Source organism: Pituophis catenifer, unplaced genomic scaffold (genome assembly GCF_029215685.1).
Source record: "Pituophis catenifer annectens isolate HBS135680 unplaced genomic scaffold, rPitCat1.0.hap2 SCAF_15, whole genome shotgun sequence".
NCBI classification, from domain to species: domain Eukaryota; kingdom Metazoa; phylum Chordata; class Lepidosauria; order Squamata; family Colubridae; genus Pituophis; species Pituophis catenifer.
The window spans coordinates 18,253,582-18,275,479 of NW_027256895.1; positions in this window are offsets into that span (position 1 = coordinate 18,253,582).

Sequence of the window (21,898 nt, forward strand, 5' to 3'; positions counted from 1 at the left end):
AACTAAACAATCAGTAAACTAACCTATCTCCACCCACTTTCCTACAGGTCTACTATACATAATATTTTTAATATCTTTGTTCTTCTGCCCACACCACTAAAAAATATTTCCGTATGTAAATAAAATCCTCAAATGACTTTAAGCTTGTAATCCATATGATATCTTCTGTAATGTCTTTCAACTGGATTGTAAATTCCATCACCCATGTTAGGGTAACATCAAGTTCTAGTTCCAACAGTGTGTTCAATATCTTCAATTACCATCTGCCCCCATCGTAATAAGTGTTTTCATATATAAAAAACCACCCGAGTGACTTTATATTTATATTCCATATAGTATCTTCTGTAATGTCTTTCATCTAGATTATTAATTCCAACCACCGTGTTAGGGTAACAACCAGATCTTCTGCATGCCCCAATCCCATAGTTCTCTTGCCTTGTAGCTCAACATAAACGTAATCCATTTGTCAAAGAGTCCAAAATAGAAAGTTCCAATCCACTCAATTAAAGGCCATCTTCCTCATCCCAAAAACACAGCACTGCAGAGATCTGTCATTCTTCTCAAAATAGTATAAACCAATACTTTGCCTCAGCTATATTTTCATGTATTTAATCATCTCTTAAGTAACTGGCATTAAACTGTTGTTTAGTCTAAAATTTTTAAGTTTTATAGAATCTGCTCCTTTTCTTAACTTTTTGTGGTTTAGGTCTCTATCCTGATTGCCTTTCTAGGACTTGTATATCAGCTGTTTGATTTCCATGCTGGTCTGTAACTTGTTAAGACTTCACATTAGGATCCAAAGCCGCCTCTCTTGTGTTTATAGGTAATCCAACTATAACCTCTGAAGGAGAATCCGAAATCGGCTCATCCAAAAAAGCCTCTGTAACTTGTTGTTTTTCCATTACCTCCATCACCATCTGCTTGGCCTGGGTTTCAATCTCTTGTTGATTTTGCTTTTCTTTATTCCCCTCGTGTGTTATACATGGAGATGTTGAATCCATTTTAAGAACCTTGTAGTAAAATTCTTCCGCTTTTTCAACAGTATTTAGTTGATATCTTTCTCCTTGATATCTCAATATTATACCAACTGGAGCATCCCACATAAATGGGATATTTTGTTTATTTAGTTCAGTCACCAAAAATCCAAAATCCTTTCTATCTTTTAACATCTTGGACGGCAGCTCTTTATATATCCAACTCTTTCTTCCATGCATTTCAAGAGTGGAGTTAAAAGACTTTTGCACAATATCGTTTCTTATTCCTTTATCAGTAAAGTAAATCACCACATCTCTAGGCAACTGCCTTTGCTTTGCCACCCAAGAATTTGCTCTGTAGGCCTTATCAATCTTACAGGATACCTCTTCAGGACTAATCTTTAAAATCACAGCCAGAACTTCAGCAGACATCTTTCTCAAATCTTCTCTTTTATTTTCCTGTATTCCCCTAATTCTGACTGCAAATTCCATAAATCTGAATTGCATCATTGTGACTTCATTTTCAATCCTTTGTTTTATATTATCTGCATTGTAAGTCTTGTAGTCAGCTTCCTTTATTTTTTTAGACTCTACTTCTAAGCTTTTTTCTTTAATCATTATTAAATCATTTTCAATTCTTTGTATTTTATTATCCAAATTATAAATCTTATAATCAACTTCCTTCATTTTAGACTCTATTTCTAAATTGATATCTTTATCCATCTTTATAATTGTTTCTAAGAAACTTTTCATATGTTGCTTCAGGTTATCATACTTTTGTTGAACCAACTCTTTAATTTCCTGTCTAAAATTCTCAAGGTTCTGATTCATAATCTTATCATGTCTTGCCATCTCCTCCAGTACAAATTCCCTTAGGTCTGTAAAGCCATTTTTCTGCGTCTGCAAGCTCACAACTTGTTCATGTGATTTATAAATGGGGGAAACCCCCCCCCCACAGCTTGATTGTCTGGCTTTGTCAATTTTAACGTCATCCTGCCACACAAGCAGATTTTTTTTCCCCCTTTATGGGAAAAAGATTTCTCTCCAAACAATATCAATATCAAGTCTCTAAGAAGAAAGAAGCATGAAGTAAGAATTTTTCTCTTCACTTCTAGCCAGCCCTATTGTTTCAGTTACTTTGTAACCTATTAAACTATTCAAACGGAAGGACTTTCGCTTTCAGCTTTCTTCTCAAGCCTCAGCCAATCGCCATTTTAAACTTTCTTTTTTCCCCCTTTCACTCTTCTTTACTTTTAAAATCAGTCTTAGAGTTGTTAGAAATACTTACAATTTAGGCGGATTTCATCCTACTTGTTCAGACGATCTGTTAGTTTTGTTAGTTGGTTTGGTCCCATCGCCTGGCTCTGCAAAGCGCAGAGTTCTCCCGAAGCCTGGAGCAGCGGTGAGCGAAAATAGGGAGCCTCATCCTGCTTCGTCCCCAAGAGTAAAACAAAAACTCTGGGGACTTCGCAGAGGGCTCTATCTGCCCTCACTGGCGCTATCTCACATTTCCTTAAGGAAATGGAGTTTTTTGAGCCGCCTTTCAGCTGTAAAGATGGCTCTTTATGGGCGACGGGTCTGGCGGTCTCAAAAGACCATCTGGTGGCGATGGAAACCAAACCGGAAGCCAAGTAATTGTAAATTTTTTTGATCAGTTTGTTCTGTGTCCCTTGCAAAATTTTATCTAATTCTGTTTGACCTTTTTGAAATTCAAATTGAGCCAAATCTTTATTGCATATTGATTTTATTTGTACAGTATATACGGCCACCAGTCAATGTCTGTACTCATCTCTTTTAGTTCTTGCCTTGTTCTTAGTTCCCCCTGATTGTTTAACAGATCTTTATAAGTTTTCATTTTGTTATAGTCCTATTTTTTTGCAATTTAGTAGTTCCGCATTCTTTCCTCCACCAGCTAATCAAACTGATATGCAAGGAAGTAACTCTGAAAATCACTTCAAAGTTCTCTTCAAAACCTGGATAGTACCTGCTCATAATGTTAGATAATTATTCTGGGCCTCGTTCAGAGTAAAAGAGAACGCTTAAAATGTGAGTCTCTCCTGGTGAAGTGGGGCCATGGGATGCAGGTGGGCCTGCTGATCGCGTACCTGGCTCCCTGCCATGTGACAGCGGCCCTGCCCAAGCTTCTCAACGTTATTGCCGGGGTGGCGGTTGATACCCCCAGACTTTTGGTCATGGGGGATTTCAACCTGCCGTCTACCGGTGAGGCGTCTGGGATGGCTCGGGAGTTTATGGCTTCCATGACAGCCATGGACCTGACACAATTAATTCATGGCCCCACTCACGTGGGAGGACACACTCTGGACTTGGTTTTTATCTCTGGTCAGTGGCGGAGTGGTCTGGATATAGGGGATATAGTTATTGAACCCCTGTCATGGTCGGACCATTCTCTCCTGAGACTGGACCTTTTGACTGCTGCACCCCACTGCAGGGAGGCGGAACCAACCAGGTGGTTCTGCCCCAGGCGCCTGATGGATCCTGATAGGTTCCAGAGGGAGCTTGGGCCAGTTCCTGAAACTCTGGCTCACGACTCGGCTGAAGATGGCACGACAACTTCCCCGGCACCTGGATGAAGCTATCTATCTAGACCCGTACCAGTCGGGCTTCAGGCAGGGGTACAGCACAGAAACGGCATTGGTCGCGTTGGTGGATGATCTCTGGAGGGCTCGGGACAGGGGTTGCTCCTCTGTCCTAGTCCTATTAGATCTCTCAGCGGCTTTTGATACCATCGACCATGGTATCATGCTGCAGCGGTTGAGGGGGTTAGGAATAGGGGGCACCGTTTTGCGGTGGTTCTCCTCCTTCCTCTCCGACCGCTCGCAGTTCGTGTTGGCAGGGGGGCAGAGGTCGACCTCGAGGCGTCTCGCATGGGGAGTGCCGCAAGGGTCGGTCCTCTCGCCCCTCCTGTTCAACATTTATGTGAAGCCGCTGGGTGAGATCATCCGTGGTTTTGGAGTGAAGTGTCATCTGTACGCTGACGATACCCAGCTGTACATCTCCACCCCAGACCACCCCAACGATGCCCTTGATGTGATGTCCCGCTGCCTGGAGGCCGTGCGGGCCTGGATGGGGAGGAACAGGCTCAGACTCAACCCCTCCAAGACCGAGTGGCTGTGGCTCCCGGCGCCCCGATATAGTCAGCAGGTGCCATCGCTGACTATTGGGGGTGAATCTTTGCCCCCCACGGAGAGGGCTCGCAATCTGGGTGTCCTCCTGGATGCACGGCTGTCTTTAGAAGAGCATATGACGGCCGTGGCCAGGGGGGCCTTTTATCAGGTTCGCCTGATTCGCCAGTTGCAGCCCTTTCTGGATCGGGACGCCCTGCGCACGGTCACTCATGCCCTTGTTACTTCCCGGTTAGACTATTGTAATGCTCTCTACATGGGGCTCCCCTTGAAGAGCACTCGGAAGCTCCAACTGGTCCAGAATGCGGCCGCGCGGGTGGTTATGGGCGCAACCCGTTATGCCCATGTGACACCCCTCCTGCGCGAGCTGCACTGGCTCCCGGTGGTCTTCCGGGTGCGATTCAAGGTGTTGGTTACCACCTTTAAAGCGCTCCATGGCATAGGACCCGGGTACCTCCGAGACCGTCTTCTGCCACCAATAGCCTCCCACCGACCAGTTCGTTCCCACAGAGAGGGTCTCCTCAGGGTGCCGTCAGCCAAGTTATGTCGGCTGGCGACGCCCAGGGGGAGGGCCTTCTCTGTGGGAGCCCCAGCCCTGTGGAATGAACTGCCCCCGGAAATTCGTAAGATATCTGACCTCCGGGTGTTTCGCTGCGCTTTGAAGACCCTGTTGTTCCGCCAGGCCGGACTATCAATACAATAGTTTTAAATTGGGGTATTTAAATTTATTGGGGTTTTAAATTTGAGCCATTTATTTAATTATTTTAAATTTTATATCATTGTTTTGTTTGTGTTTTAAATAGGCTGTACACCGCCCTGAGTCCTTCGGGAGAAGGGCGGTATAGAAATAAAATTATTATTATTATTATTATTATTATTATTAAGATCTGGTGGCTGCCTGGGATAGGACAGCTGCCGGTGCTCTGGATCGAGTCGTGCCTTTGCGGCCTCTGACCCGATGCCGAACCTGCCCGACCCCTTGGTTTTCTGAGGAGCTGAGGGAGATGAAGCACCAGAAAAGATGCCTAGAGAGTGGTTGGAGGGCTAGTCGCTCCGAATCCGACCGAACACTAGTTAGGTCTCATATTAAGACCTATCTAGTGGCGATAAAAGTGGCAAAGCGTAACCACTTTTCCGCTCTTATTGCATCGGCAGATAACCGCCCAGCCGCTTTGTTTAGGGTGACTCGCTCCCTCCTACATCAGGGAGCGCGGGAAGACCCCTTGCAAGGCAGGCTGAGGATTTTGCACAGTATCTGCACGATAAAATCGCTCAGATTTGGGAAGGCTTGGACTCTGACTGGGTAGATCCTGGCGGGGTGACTGAGGCTGGTCTTGAGAATGTTACCTGGGATGAGTTCGACCCTGTGACTCCTGAGGATGTGGACAGGATCCTGGGGAGGTTAAATGCAACCACATGTTTATTGGACCCGTGCCCTTCCTGGCTGGTACTGGCCACCCGGGAGTTAACACGAGGCTGGCTCCAGAGGATTATAAATGCTTCTCTTAGAGAGGGTTTCTTACCTCCCGCCTTGAAAGAGGCGGTGGTGAGGCCCCTCCTCAAGAAGCCTTCTCTGGACCCGGCCATTTTGGCAAACTACTGTCCGGTCTCCAACCTTCGCTTTGTTGCGAAGGTTGTGGAGAGTGTGGTTGCGCGACAGCTCCCACAGTTCCTGGATGAAACCATCTATCTAGATCTGTGCCAGTCCAGCTTCAGGCCTGGGTACAGCACGGAGACGGCATTGGTCACATTGGTGGATGATCGCTGGAGGGCTCGGGACAGGGGTTGTTCCTCTGTTCTGGTCCTGTTAGACCTCTCAGTGGCTTTTGATACCATTGACCATGGTATCATGCTGCGCCGGCTGGAGGGACTGGGGGTGGGAGGCACCGTGCTGCGGTGGTTCTCCTCCTATCTCTCTGACTGGTCACAGTCTGTGTTGGCAGGGGGGCAGAGGTCGACCTCGAGGCGCCTTGCTTGCGGGGTGCCGCAAGGGTCGGTCCTCTCGCCACTCCTGTTCAACATTTATGTGAAGCCGCTGGGTGAGATCATCCGTGGTTTTGGGGTGCGATGCCATCTGTACGCTGATGACACTCAGCTGTACATTTCCACCCCAGACCACTCCAATGATGCCCTCGAAGTGATGTCCCAGTGTCTGGAGGCCGTGCAGGTCTGGATGGGGAGGAACAGGCTTCGGCTCAACCCTTTCAAGATTGAGTGTCTGTGGATGCCGGCGTCCCGGTATAGCCAGCTGGTGCCATCGCTGGCTATTGGGGGTGAGTCACTGACCCCCACAGAGGGGGCTCGCAACTTGGGCGTCCTCCTGGACACACAGCTGTCTTTAGAAGAACATATGACGGCTGTGGCCAGGGGGGCTTTTTATCATGAATCCACAATCATATTTTTAAATGTTTTAAATTTTAAATGTGGAAGAAAATCCAGATAAATATCCCCTGCGCAAGCCTGAAAATTTGACAGTCATTTTGCTGTTGCAGGAAAGATGCTGGATTAGAACTTGGAAATCATGAATTCTAATCCTCTGTCACTGCATTTTTTTATTTCCCAGCTGAGCTTCATTATTTTTTGGACTAATAGATTTACTGTAGTTTGCCAAGTTCCTTATCAGTATTTTACTACGCATGTCCGCATTCTTTCACTTGCTTCACACTTTTTTTCCTTTGTTCTCATGCCACGGGGGTGTCGACTGTTGGAAGGCAGCCGGCCCGAATTACTTTCAAAAATGTAGCAATTAACTTTCTTAGTTAGTGAGGTGTTTTATTTTCTTTATAACAAATAAATGAGTTTTATTAGAAACTTTTCTTCGCGTTTCTTTTTCGGAATATTGCAAACAAGGAGGAGCCACGATCCATCTCCTCTAATTAAACCAGGGTGATTTGTCCCAGAGCCAAACATGGGATTAATAAATGCCCTGACATCTGGTAGCTCTCGGACGGTTGGATTTATGGCTTTTTCCTTGTTTTGTTATTTCTGATAAGAGCGCATAGGCAATTAGTTTTTAGCTACTGAAGTACGCTAATTATCTTTGCTAAAATGCCGAAACAGAAGAAAAAGGGAAAAATGAAGCACAGAGCTTTATCCTCTTTGGAAGAAGAACAGGAGATAGTAACGCCCTCAAGATTCCAGCCTCTTGCTACGGCTACACAATTGCAACAAGAAGGTGCCATGGGTGAAGAAGATCTGAAAATGTTTTCGGAAACACATCAAAGGACAGATATCAGAACAGCTGCTTTTGAAGATAATGAACTGCGACTGAGGTCGGTAGCTTTTTCTCAATTTGCATGCTATGAATCTATCTTCCCAGAGCCCACAGATTACGATGTGCTTGGTGCTAGGCCAAGAAAGTTTCCACAAATGGCAAAGCTTTTTCACCCCCATGCAGAGAGAGAAGTAATTCATTATTCTTCTCAAAGCCCTGAGCTCACCCAGCGTGAGATGTCCATCAAATCCTATCGTGAGCATGTAAAATATTATGAAAATGAACTGTCTCGATTTAAAAGAGATTTGTTTATGCTGGAACAAGAAAAGGCAGAGTCCCGTGACTTAAGATTTTCAAAAGAGGCCATCTTGTCTTCTTCCTCAGAGCCAAAGACACTCCCCCTGGTGGATTTTGTGTCAGGCCAATCAGACCAGAGAGCACTGCATACGTCACATGAAAGTCTCCCTGATCAAGTTACATATAAACCTGCCACGCAATCATTTCTTGTAACTGGGCTGCCCGAAGCTAAAGGTGCAGCACCATCTGCTGGCGAAAGTAATTTACTACAGGAAGCTGAAAGAGAAAGGAGCTTAGATGAACATTTTAAATTACTACAGCAGACCCTGGCAAACCTGTCTCTAACTCACTCAGAGATTCAAGCTGAAATGCCACAAGTGTCTCCACGGGCTCAAACTCCAACACCCCCTGGTGGTGATGGTGTCTTTTTAGATGGAACACAGGCATGCTTTATGCAGCAAAGGCAAATGACTGCATCTCCAGCAGGTCATGCCAATATTGCAGATCAAGCACAAATGGCAACTGGAATACAGCAAATTCCAGTGCATCAGCCACAGCAACCACAAATGCCTGCATATGTGCCCCAGCCACAAGTGCAAATAGGGCCACCTCATGGCCCACCTCCAATGGCACAACCAAGACCATTTTTAGGTCCACAACAGGCACAGCAAATACCACAGGCATTTCTGCCAGCACAGCCAGCGTACCAAATGCAGGCTCCTTACCAGGCATTTTCTGTCTCTCCACTAACTGGTGAGTCAAAACTAAAAATGTCAGGACACAATTACAAAGCCTAGGTCAGTGAGATTACACTATTGCTTCTTAGAGAAGGCACTCATTTTATGGTTTTTAATCCTCCTGCTCAACCTTGGATTTATGCAATAAGAGATTTAGAGATAAGAGCTCGCACAACATTATTGATGTCCATGGATACTGAACTGCAGGTCACTTTTCCACCAAATACAACAGCCCAACAAATTTGGGCTGAATTGGAAAATTGCTACAGGCCTGTCTCAATTGAATCTTCATGTTTACTCATGTCTGAACTCCATGGTTCGAGATTGAAACCTGGTGAACAAATTGGAGGACATTTGACCAAACTGAAAGGTCTGAGAACAGAATTGAGAGAAAGAGGCCATAACATTGGAGATATTCAAATGATCAGCATCATTATTAACTCTTTGAATGATGAATGGAAAGATGCTGTTACAAAAATTAACCAAGTCCCAATTGCTCAACGCACAGTGGACAATGTCTGTAGACTTTTAATTGAAGAAGAGGCATTCATGTTGGCCACGCCACACTTGAGAGGACCGCCCGCATCAAGAGCTCCAGCTAGGCGCCCCTTCCGAGGAAGGACCTACGCTCCAAGGATGCCAAGATGCTACACCTGCAATCGTGTGGGACATGCCACCCGGGATTGTCCCCAACGAGTTCCAGCTCCCGCCACGTACCAGCCCAGAGGAACAGATTCCAGAGGCAGAGGCAGAGGCGGAAGACAAGGTCGTTGTGGTCCCCGGCGTGATCCACAAGCCCCACTCGCCACATTGGCTTTAACCAATGATCCACAACCTCAACCAGAGTACGACAGACGACTCCTGTGGACTTTGGACAGTGGTGCAGCATTGCATGTTACCTACAGAAAGGAACTTTTCACAGAGATGCATGAGCCTGAACCTGAACTACGTGAACTTTATTCTTTTTCAAATCATCCTTGTCAGGTCAAAGGAAAAGGAACTGTTTTTGTTGAAGAGCTCGATGCATTCATTCCTGATGTTTATTACATACCAACAGCAACCAGTAATTTGCTTAGTAAGTGTCACTTGTCTAGAATGTTAAAGTTCCAGGTTCACCACCTTGAAAAAGCAAGTTACGTAGTTAAAGATGGAGATATTGTTGCTGAAACCATATTAATTTGTGGTGTTTATTACTTAAAGCCAAAGCCTAAAACACAAACACAGGCAAGTATACAAACTCCAAAAAGAGAGAGCACAGGCCCAGAGAGAGATGCTCCAGAGAGAGATCCTGTTGCTATTCCAAAGGGTCCTAAAGCCAACAAAAATTGAATTGGTAAACAGGTTGCTCAGAGCAAGCCTGAGGTTCTGCATAAAAATGTTAATGTTGAGAATTCACTAACAGGTAAACCTTTGCATTCTAGGTGTATCCACAAATGGCATAGAAGATTGGGGCATGCCAGTTTCCGTGTTCTTAGGAAGATGCCGGAGTTCGCAAAAGGTTTGGATCTAAAGGGGTGTAAGGTGTTTTTGGATTGTGCTGTATGCAAAAAGGCCAAATCCAAAGCAGCAGCCATTCCCAAACACGCTACACACCTGTCAACACGCATTTTTGATTTGGTTCACACTGACATAGTTGGTCCATTCCCGCCATCATTTGGTGGTAGAAAATATTTTCTAACAATTGTTGATAATTACTCTAGATATGGATATGTATATCCTATGAAAGAAAAATCAGAGACCTTTCAGATCTTTAAAGACTTTGCAACCCTTGTTTCTACCCAACACCAAGTTCGCATCGCCAGAATCCAGAGTGATCGTGGTGCCGAGTTCATGTCTCAGCGTTTCCAGGACTGGATGCGTAAGAATGGAATTATTCATCAGACGTCGGCGCCTTACACACCGGCTCATAATGGAGTCGTAGAACGAAGACAAGGGGTACTGCAAACCATGATGCGTTGTCTCCTAGAAGACGCCAACCTTGGTAAGATATACTGGGGTGAAGCTATCAAGTACACAAATTACATTGTCAACCGTACTTGGAGCAGTGTAACAAATCAGACTCCTTTCTTCATGTTGTATGGCTACAAGCCCAATCTTAAAAACATCCATATTTTTGGTTCATATGCTATGGTGAACATTCCTTTAGCTCAAAGAAGAAAAGGAAGTCCAGCAGCAAAGAGACTGAGATTTATGGGTATTGATGATAACTCAAAATGGAGCAGATTTATTGACTCTAAACATGCAATTGTGATTTCCCAATCTGCTAATTTTGAGGAAGATATTGACTGGTCCAGGATTCATTCCAATGATCCTGGAGTTTATTTTCCTAGAGATGATACCGCTGATGCTACGCAGATTCATGATCAAGATTCCACTGATTCTTCTCAACCCGATGTTCCGTCTTCGCAAGCCGCGGATGCTGACGCTAGCGACAAAAGTGAGGACGAGGACGAAGCAGAAGAAGACTGGACAGTTGTTCCGAGACTTGCTTCACTTGCTTCACACTTTTTTTCCTTTGTTCTCATGCCACGGGGGTGTCGACTGCTGGAAGGCAGCCGGCCCGAATTACTTTCAAAAATGTAGCAATTAACTTTCTTAGTTAGTTAGTGAGGTGTTTTATTTTCTTTATAACAAATAAATGAGTTTTATTAGAAACTTTTCTTCGCGTTTCTTTTTCGGAATATTGCAAACAAGGAGGAGCCACGATACATCTCCTCTAATCCTTTGTCCCAGAGCCAAACATGGGATTAATAAATGCCCTGACATCCTCCCTTAGGCTTTAGGTCTTAGCTAATATGTTGATGTGGGAAAACATATGAAGAACAGTTGCAGGAACATGGCATGGCTAGTCTAGTGAAAAGAAGGACTAGGGATGACATAATAGCAGTATTCCAGTAATTGAGGGCTGCCACAAAGAGGAGGGGTAAATTTATTTTCCAAAGCACCAGAAAGCAAGACAAGAAACAACGAATGGAAACTAATCTAGGAGAGAAGCAACCTGGAATTAAGGAGAAACTTCCTAACAGTGAGGACAATTAACTAGAAGAACAGTTTGCTTTCAGAAGTTGTGGGTGCTTCACCGCTGGATTTTTTAAAGAAGAAACTAGACAATCACTTGTCTCAAATTATATACTGCCTCCTACTTGAGCAGGGGTATAGACTAGAAGATCTTCCTTCCAGCTCTATTGTGATTGATTGACGTATATTGGAAGAAGGTAGTTTTGGAGAATTGCTTCTCACCTTGCTTGATGTAATTCACCTTATTCATGATGACAAGTGTCCCACCTTTGGCAGTTTGCTTAATTATGATATTATTTGATGAGAATATATTTACCAAATTTTATAGCCCTCCACACACAAACATCTTATGTCATGACACTTGCTACATAAAAGGATTATCTATATAGATTAAAAAAAATAAATGGTGAAAAAAATACGAGAGAGAATTCTATTTAATTATGCTGTAAACATCTAATAGGCCTAACTGAACTGTTCATTTTTTAAAAAAATGTTTTTATGTTATAAGCCACCTATGGTCATTGGATATGAGATGAGCAGCAAATTTCATAATAAATAATGAATAAAATATGATCCCTTAGGCAGTTGTAAAAGGGTAAAATGCAACAGAGTATAGAAAAGAAAAAGAAGATAGTAACTCAATTTTTTCAGAAACTTTACGAGCAAGATAATGTGACAGCCGAAGAAATAAATCAATATTTGAGTGGGGAGGGAATGTCGGCATTAACAGAGAAAGAAAAAGAGATACTAAATAGGGATATCACCATAGACGAGCTAAAGGAAGCGATTAAGAAGCAAAAAAATAATAAAACCCCAGGGACAGATGGTATACCAATTGAATTTTTTTTTTTATTTGATTTATATGCTGCCCTTCTCCGAAGACTCAGGGCGGCTTACAATGTGCTCAGCAATAGCCTTCATCCTTTTGTATATTTTTTATACAAAGTCAGCTTATTGCCCCCACAAACTGGGTCCTCATTTCACCTACCTTAGAAAGGATGGAAGGCTGAGTCAACCTTGAGCCTTGGCGAGATTCGAACCCTGCAGTAATTGCAGGCAGCTGGTCTTAAGCAGCTTAATAACAGGGTGCCTTAAACCCTTGTACTACCAAGGCTCTTGGTAGTAGAATTTTATAAAGGATTAGGAGAAACATTGAATTGGATTCTACTAGAAACATGTAATGAAGCATTGATAGAGGCAAAGCTACCAGACTCATGGAGGGAGGCATACATTTTGCTGATACCGAAGGAAGGAGCAGATATAACACAAATAAAAAATTATAGACCGATCTCTCTATTAAACACTGATTACAAAATCTTCAGGAATATAATGGCAAACAGGATGAAAAAATTATTGAATCATAGAATACACCCAGATCAAAACGGCTTTTTACCAACGAGGAAAATAAAAAACAATATAAGAACAGTAATCAATGTATTAGAATACTATGAGGTGCATTCAGAGAGGGAGGTAGCACTGGTGTTTCTGGATGCACAAAAAGCTTTCGATCACATTAATTGGCAATTTATGATTCAGCAAATAAAAAATATGAAATTCGGGGAGAGATTTGAAAAAATGATAGCCTCTATATATATGAAACAAAAAGCAAGTATATTAGTAAATGGAGACTCTACTAAATTTTTTGAAATAAATAAGGGAGTACGGCAGGGATGTCCACTTTCACCTTTACTTTTTATTTTAACATTGGAAAATTTACTTATAAGAATTAGGTCAAATAAAAGAATAAAAGGACTAAATGTAAAACGAGAAGAATACAAGGTCCAAGCATTTGCGGATGATCTTGTATTCTTCATAGAGGAACCATTAAAACAGGACAAATTTTAATAAAAGAGATAGAGGAATTTGGAAAAGTAGCGGATTTAAAAATTAACAAAGATAAGACTAAAATGTTAACGAAAAATATAACAGGAAAACTAATAGAAGAATTAGTTAATCAATTAGGATTACAGGTAGTAAAAAAGGTGAAATATTTAGGTATAAATTTGACAGCCAGATATGCAACCATAAAGGAGAACAATTATGGAATTTTAGTTCAAAAAATAAAAGAAGATTTAGAAAAATAGGAGAAATTAAAATTATCACTATTAGGGAGGATTGCAGCAATAAAGATGAACATACTGCCGAGACTCCTTTATTTGTTTCAAACAATCCCGGTAAAATTGGATAAAATTTTTTTCAACAATTTGAATAGAATAACTACAAAATTTGTGTGGGAAGGGAAAAAAACCAAGAATCAAATTCAATATTTTGCAGGACAATAGAACTAGAGGTGGATTTGGATTGCCAGCATTGGAAAATACTATAAAGCAACAAGTCTGACATGGATTAGAGAATGGGTGAATTTGGAAAATCAAAGACTATTAAAATTAGAAGGACACGATTTGCTGATGGGGTGGCACGCCTTCTTATGGAACACCGGGAACAAAACATATAAATATTTCAGTAATCATATATTAAGAGACTCATCTGTACATGGCGAGAAATCAAAAACAAACATTATATAAAAGTTCCGGGATGGTTATCCACAATGGAGGCAATAATACACTCCAACACAATAGCAACACAAAAAATGATAAGATATAAGGAAACATTGGATTCCCAGGGAGTATTAAAAACACAAGAAGAACTTAGAGAACAAGGAATATTGATAGAATGGTGGCCCTACTTACAGACAAAAATAAGATACAAAAAGGATCAAGAGGAAGGAGGAATTGAACTAAAACCGAACCAATTAGATAAATTTTTAGAAGCCAAGGAAGAAAAATTAATTTCAAAAATTTATAAATACTTGTTGGAATTTGACCTAGCAGAGGAATTAGTAAAAGGACAAATGATAGCATGGGCAAGAAACATTGGACACAATATACAATTGGAGGACTGGGAAAACGTATGGGAAACTAATTATATCATGACAAAATCAGTAGTTTATAGAGAGAATCAGTATAAAATGTGGTATAGATGGTATCTGGCACATTCGAGATTAGCGAAGATGTATCCAAATTTAAACCCAACTTGCTGGAAATGCAAACAGGCACAGGGCACATTCTTTCATGTCTGGTGGCTTTGCCCAAAAATTAGGAAATACTGGCAAAAAATAAAAACTTGGCTAAATAATAAATAAATAAATAAATAAATAAATAAATAAATAAATAAATAAATAAATAAATAAATAAATCTGATTGTAGATATATACTTACCCAACAGAATAGCATCTTTGAAACAAAATGTTCCCAAAATATTCTTCTTTTGTGAATATGCTGGTCCCTCATTTTATGTTTCATGTCTAACATTTTAAGGGTTGTTCTAAGATAAAATAAATTTGTTTTCTTTTGATAGTGTATAAAGAAACAAGAATAATAGTACTGCAAGTAAGCTATTATCTCCCAAGTGATTGTAGCATTGGTATCATCACTGTTCTTTTTTGTCTCAAGGGAATCCTAATAAACATGAGAAAACTATGAGCTCAGGTTAAAATATGTGTTGCATTAATATCAGCTCAGAAGTGCAACATTACAAGTATGAAGAACACAAAAGACACACATTTAATATGGGATACTTCATTTTAAATAACGTTCATAATAGCTTGGTTGATTATGACTCAGCTGATCAGTCGAATGGTAAGACTGGAGCTACAGTTTGATGTCTACAATGAGCATATTTTACCCTGAGTTGCTTCTATTCAGAACCCTGGTTTTATTTTTTTTCCCTGAGACAATGTGCAATTTTCCTGTTCTTAGTTGCAATCTCAGAGGTCCTCTTCCAATTTTACACAAGTATTATCAGTCCGGGGACTTAATCATTGCTGCTATTATATATCAGATCTTCTTTCTTTCAAATGAGAACACTTTTCAAAGTTTTCCTTCTCATGATGTGCTTGATCAATACCTGTAAGTATCCTCATTCCCAGGTGCATCCCCATCACCACCTAAATGTTTTTCTTCCTTCCTTCCTTCCTTCCTTCCTTCCTTCCTTCCTTCCTTCCTTCCTTCCTTCCTTCCTTCCTTCCTTCCTTCCAGCAAGGACTTCCTGAAATGAAGCAATTTCTTTTAACTGCAACAACGGATGGGTCATTTTTCTTCAGGAATATTCACTGTCCTCCTGCTTTTTGAGGGGAAAAGCATGACTCATCCAGTCCATGGGGTTGTCATAAAAATAATTTACATGTACGCTGGTACTTTCTAAATGTTCTTTCCTGTCATCTTACTGAGAAATATAATGCATTAGGACAATGAAAATAGAAGACCATTTCCGATCTCTTTTTTCTTTTCTATTGTGTGTTGGTAATCTCCATTTTCATCTTGTAATTGGTAGATGGTTCTTTTCTCTCTCTCTTTTTTAAGTTTATAAGATAGCCATCTTCCTGGCTTATTTGCTTGTCCGAAATATATTTGTTTGGTTGCCTTCAAGTTTCTAACCAATTCTTCTTGATCAACTAAATTAAGTTTGTGTTTATGAAAAATCAATTGTTCTCGTAATTGGGAATTTTGAGGGCTGTTCTGTAATTTGGTCTCTAATTTTTTGATTCCTTAATTTTCTTGGTCAATTCCTCATCTTTCAATAATTGAGAATCTAGCATCCATCTTCTTCTTGGTTTTTTTTCCTCCTTCCAATTAATTCTGAGTGGGTTGTGGTCTGCCCACGAGTTCGGTAAAATTTCTACTTCTTTCACTTCTGCTAGTTCTCCACTCATCCAAGCCATGTTGATGCGTGACCATGACTAATGGGGGTTCTAATAGAAAGAAAATTGTCTCTTTTCTGGATTTAGTGTTCTCCAAATATCTATTAAATTTAATTCTTTGGTCATTTCTACATATTTTATCATATAGAGCTTTGTAAAATTCTTTTTGATTATCATTAGGGGCATAAATTACCACTAATAATTTTTTTAAAAAAATTATCTGTATTTCTATTACCAGAATTCTTCCTTTGGGGTCTGCAAATATTGTTTGCCTTGATCTCTTCTTTAATGTAGACCACTATTCCTTTCTTTTTCTCCTGATCTGCAGAAGCCATAAACAGAGTCCCTAATTTGGGGCAATCTAAATATTTTTCGTCTGTTTTTAAAATGTGTGTTTCCTGTAAACATATAATATCTGCATTTTCTTTCATTAAGTTTGCAAAAATAATTTTTCTTTTTGTCGTTGAGTTTAGTCCATTTATGTTGATAGATAAGAGTTTCACCTCTTTTTCCATTACCCTAATTGTATCTCATTTTTTGTCTTCTGTTTGCTCTTATTTCCCTTTCTGTTTTTTTCGCTGTCTTAGGCTCTTCTATTTTTTGTTGTTGTTGGTTGGTATCTTTTACTTCTTGTTCTTCATCTTTATTTTTTGGTTGGTCTTGTTCTTCTTGAGAGTTTGAATCTAGAACTTCTCTGCTTCTTTGGTCTTCCAACTCCACCAGTTGCTCCTAAAGTTCCTGTGCTTTTTCCAGAGTGTCTCTTTTGATTTTCTTCCCAAGTGACCAATATCCCTTCTGGAATCAGCCATCGGAACAGAATATCTCTTTTATTCAGGTTTTTAGCTAGGAATTTATAATCCCTTCTCTGCTCTCTTACTCTTCTCAGGATTTGCTTGAGGATCTGAATCTCTTTTCCTTTATATATTATTGCTTCTTTTCTGGATATCTTATATATTATGTCTCAAACTTTCTTCCTTGGGAATCGAATGTGGACCTCCTTGGGAGTTTATTTTTTCTTGCATAGCTCGTATTGGCCCTGTAAACGTCATCCATTTCCTTCAACGTTTCCTCCTTATCTCTATCTAGTGCTTCAGCTAAAATTTTCTTTCCTGTCATCTTACCGAGGAATGAAATTCATTAGGACAATGAAAATGGAAGACCATTTCCACAGAATACAAAGACCAAATGTCAGGTTGATTGTAAAATGTTATGTCCATAAGAGGGAAAACATAGAACTATAGGACTCCTTCCAGGGGTGGGTTCTACTTACCTTTACTACCAGCTTGCATCATGCCTGTGCACATGTGCTTGCTTCGCTGACATGCACGTGCGCTCTTCTGTGCATGCGCAGATCAACTTTTAAAATTTTTAAAATTTTTAATTGGTGAATTTTATGGATAAGGGGTTTTAAATTGGGGGAAGCCAAAGATAAATTTAATTTTGTTTTATAGTATTTTAATGTTTATATTGTATGTTTTTTTAATTTTGGCTGTTCACCACCCCGAGTCCTTCGGGAGACGGGGCGGTATAAAAATTAAATAAATAAATAAATAAATAAATAAATAAATAAATAAATAAATAAATAAATAAACTTTGATGATGTCCAGGTCAGTGGGTCTGAACCGGGGACAACCCACCACTGAATCCTTCCCCCTCCTGTTCACTCTGAATTGTTATTGCTAACTTCTAAAGTAATCCTAGAAGAGATATCTCATCATGAGTTTTGATAGTTTTCTAGAAGACACATCTCAAACAGAAAAGAAAGCGAGCTACAAATGTTTGCTAATGTGATTCCCAAACCATAAAATCTAGGACTATTGTTTGCTAAAGATTACATTACAGATATCCAGAACAATCAATATGCATTAGATTGTGTGTGTGTGTGTGTGTGTGTGTGTGTGTGTGTGTGTGTGTGTGTGTGAAAAATGAAAACAAAACAACTGTCAAATTCTGAAGTAGAAATATATTGAGATAATTTATAACTCTCATTGAAGGTTTCTCACTCATAATTACCAACACGCTTTGGCTCTGGCATTTGCTGTAAAGGAGATCAATGAACATTCCTCAATCTTACCCAATGTTAGCCTTGGTTTTCACATTGCTACTGACTATCTTGAGGAAATTACAACTTATCATTTAGCAATGGAATTTCTATCTACGAAAGGTAAATTTATTCCCAATTACAAATGTAATGACCAGACCAATACATTAGCAGTCATTGGAGGACCCCGTACTAAGACCTGTGTTAATATGGCAACTGCTCTGTGTAACTACAAATTTCCTCAGGTAAGATCAAAACTGGAACAAGACCGGAGGTTCAACAGTTATTCAGAGATTGAATCTGCATGATAACTCTTGTAAGAGGTATCCCAAAACATCAGACAAGAATGCAAACAATTCAGAGTTGGTATTCAGCAGGTGACCAGTTGACCAGTTCTGGAGAACCTGTAGTGGTAATTTTGAGTAGTTTGGAGAACCAGTAAACACCACCTCTGACTAGCCCTACCCCATCTATTCTCTGCCTCCCAAATCCCAGCTGATCAGGAGGAAATGGGGATTTTGCAGGAACCATCCCCTGGAGTCAGGAAGGAATGGAGATTTTACAGTATCTCTCCCCTGGTGTGGGGTGGAAATGGAGATTTTACAGTATCCTTCCGCTGCCATGCCCACCAAGCCATGCCATGCCCACCAAGCCATGCCATGCCCACCAAGCCACACCCACAGAACCAGTAGTAAAAAAAATTGAATCCCACCACTGAAACAATTCATAATCTGCAATGGAAATCAGAACCATTCTTGTTCTTTAACATACTATGAAACTTCCTGATACCAAGTTATTAGTCTAATAAGGAAGATTCTTGTGTCCTTTCTATCCAAACCAAATAGTTGGGTTATGTTAAGACTTGGTGACTATCTTCAAAAATGAAGCAAGGATGCCAATGAACAAACATACATATTACCCAGATTACCCTGGAAAAACCCATTTTGCCTCTCTTGTTTTCTTACTCCCATTTAGATCACATATGGGTCAGCTCCACTGATGAATAAGGAAATAGCAGCACAATTTGTCAAATGGATGTTTCCAGATAAGATGCACCAATTTAAAGGAATACTATACTTACTGTTGCATTTCAGTTGGACCTGGGTTGGGTTGATTTCTCTGTATGAAGAAGATAGAGAGAGGTTTATTCAAAACAGTCTTTCCATCTTTACGGAGAGAGGCATCTGCTTTGACTTTATAGAAAGTATCCCCAAAATAATGTATGGTAATGAAGCTGCTGAGATGGTGGAAGAGGCAGATAAATTGTACAAAGTCATAATAGAGAGTACAGCCATTGTAGTGATCTTGAATGCTGAAATTACAGCTGTGGTGACTTTGAGAGCTATTATTTATATTTTGGACTCTGATGATATTCCAAAAGAGAGGAAAGCCAAAGTTTGGATTATGACAGCTCAGGTGGCATTCACCTCCATTCTTATGCAAAGAGAGTTGCCCATTGATTTTCTCCACGGTGCACTTTCCTTTGCAATTCACTCAAAGGAACTGACAGGGTTCCGAGAATTTATGCAGAAAAGAAACCCTAACTTAGAAAAAGATGATGGATTTATTAGGGATTTCTGGAAAGATGTATTTGAATGTTCATTCTCCAGTGATATTAAAGATGAGAAAGCTGACAGGACCTGCACTGGGGAAGAGAAGCTGGAGACTCTTTCTCAAGCTATATTTGAAATGAGCATGACTGGCCACAGTTATAGCATCTATAATGCCATCTATGCTGTGGCATATGCTCTGAAGGCCATGCACTTCTCCAAGCTCAAAAAAAATAGAATCATTGATGATAACAGATTCTTTCAATCACCATGGCAGGTAAGGTTTGCTAATACAAAATTCAGGAATGTCATCAGTTTATGTAAACTGTACTAGTTTGTTCCATAGATTAGACCAAAGTATTAAGTTTCTAACTTTTTCAATTTTGTGACAGAATTCTCATTAAAAAAAAAAACAATTATAATATTTTAGTTAGGATAGGTAATGCACATGACAGAGAGCATAATTCTCTTCCTATTTTTAATATGTAGACTGTTGTAAAATATAACAGCTTACTTTTCATTAAGCATAGGCCAAATTGAAAAGAACTAAGTGAGATTTCCTCATATGTCAACTTGCAAAGCATCCCTGGCCTGCTGTTGAGTTGCCATAGGCAAGAGGGATGGGAAACTAATGAAGCAGCATGGCAGCCAAAAACAAAAGCACATTCCAGACATCTCTCTCTCAAGGCTGTCTCCCATGGTTACCCACAGCGGCCAGACGGGAGTGATCTCTACAACCTGTGAAATTGCTCCATTGTTGAATGTGATTGATGACATACCCTGTGTTGGGGAGGGGGAAAACAGGATCATAATTGGGGCATAAATTATGTGGGGTCAGAGTTGGCTTCACTTGGAACGTGCCAACATGAAGCTCCTAATAAATAACTGGATCTCTTTTGAAGCTTGATTTGATTAGGGCATCCTGACAGCACCCTTTAAGGAAACCTATTAACTTTTTCATTTCTTCATTTTCTTCTTATTTTAGTTTCACCATTTTCTGCAGCAGGTCTCCTTTAACAACACTGCTGGGGAAAAGGTTTCTTTTGGTCCCAATGGGGAATTACTAACTGGATTTGATATTCTAAATTGGGTCACATTCCCAAACAAGTCCTTTCAGAGAGTCCAGGTTGGAAAGATTGACCCCATGGCTCCCCTGGAAAGGTTTCTCACCATTTCTGCCAAGGATGCTGTTTGGCCCCTCACATTTAACCAGGTGTGTCACTTTTTCCACTTTTAAGGAAATTTTTAGTCACTGTCCCTTATCAATAAATGATTTAAATACAACCATAACACTTGGATTAATTTTTTAGCAGCCTCAGGTAAATGAACTAGTTTAAAGAAACTGATGAAAAGAACAACCCCAAAAACAAAAATTCTTCAGTTGAAAGAAATCTCACTTTATTTATGAACAGATATTACCTCTTTCCATCTGTAATGAGAAATGTCCTCTGGGCCATAGCAAGATAAAAATTGAAGGGAAATTATCTTGCTGCTATGACTGTAGACGCTGTCCAGAAGGGAAGATAGCTGACCAAATGGGTAAGCAAAGGAATATATTGAATACATCAATGATTTAATAAATGTAAATGGGGGCTGAATTTTTAAAGAATATTATGGTGATTGGAAATCTTGAGGTTCAAGTCATTGTTGTACAATTCAGAAATGAAATAATTTAATTTTCATAGGTATTTAATGATAACACAGGGCCACAGGGCCTGGTGGCTCAGCAGACTGATAGCATTGTGATTAACACCAGCTGTTTGCAATTACTGTAAGTTCAAATCTCACCAGGCTCAAGGTTGACTCAGCCTTCCATCCTTTCTATGGTAGGTAAATTGAGGACCCAGTTTGTGGGGGCAATAAGCTGACTTTGTATAAATATACAAAAAGTATGAAGGCTATTGCTTAACGCATTGTAAGCCGCCCTGAGTCTCTGGAGAAGGGCGGCATATAAATCAAATTAAAAAATAAATAAATAAAAAAAATAACACAAGTCAGTTTCCTCTAAGTAGCTGGATCAATCAATTTCTCAGCTTTGAATTCTCCTTCTTAAGTTTTTGTGAACATAATCTAAATATTTTTCAGGAAAACCAAGGCTTCTTCTTTTTTTTTTTTTTTTTAATTGAAAAAGTTTTACAAATACAAATTTTCCCATTTCCCCCCCCCCCTTTCCCTCCCTAACCCTCCCTAGCCCTCCCCTCCTCCCATGACTTCCCCAAGGTGAA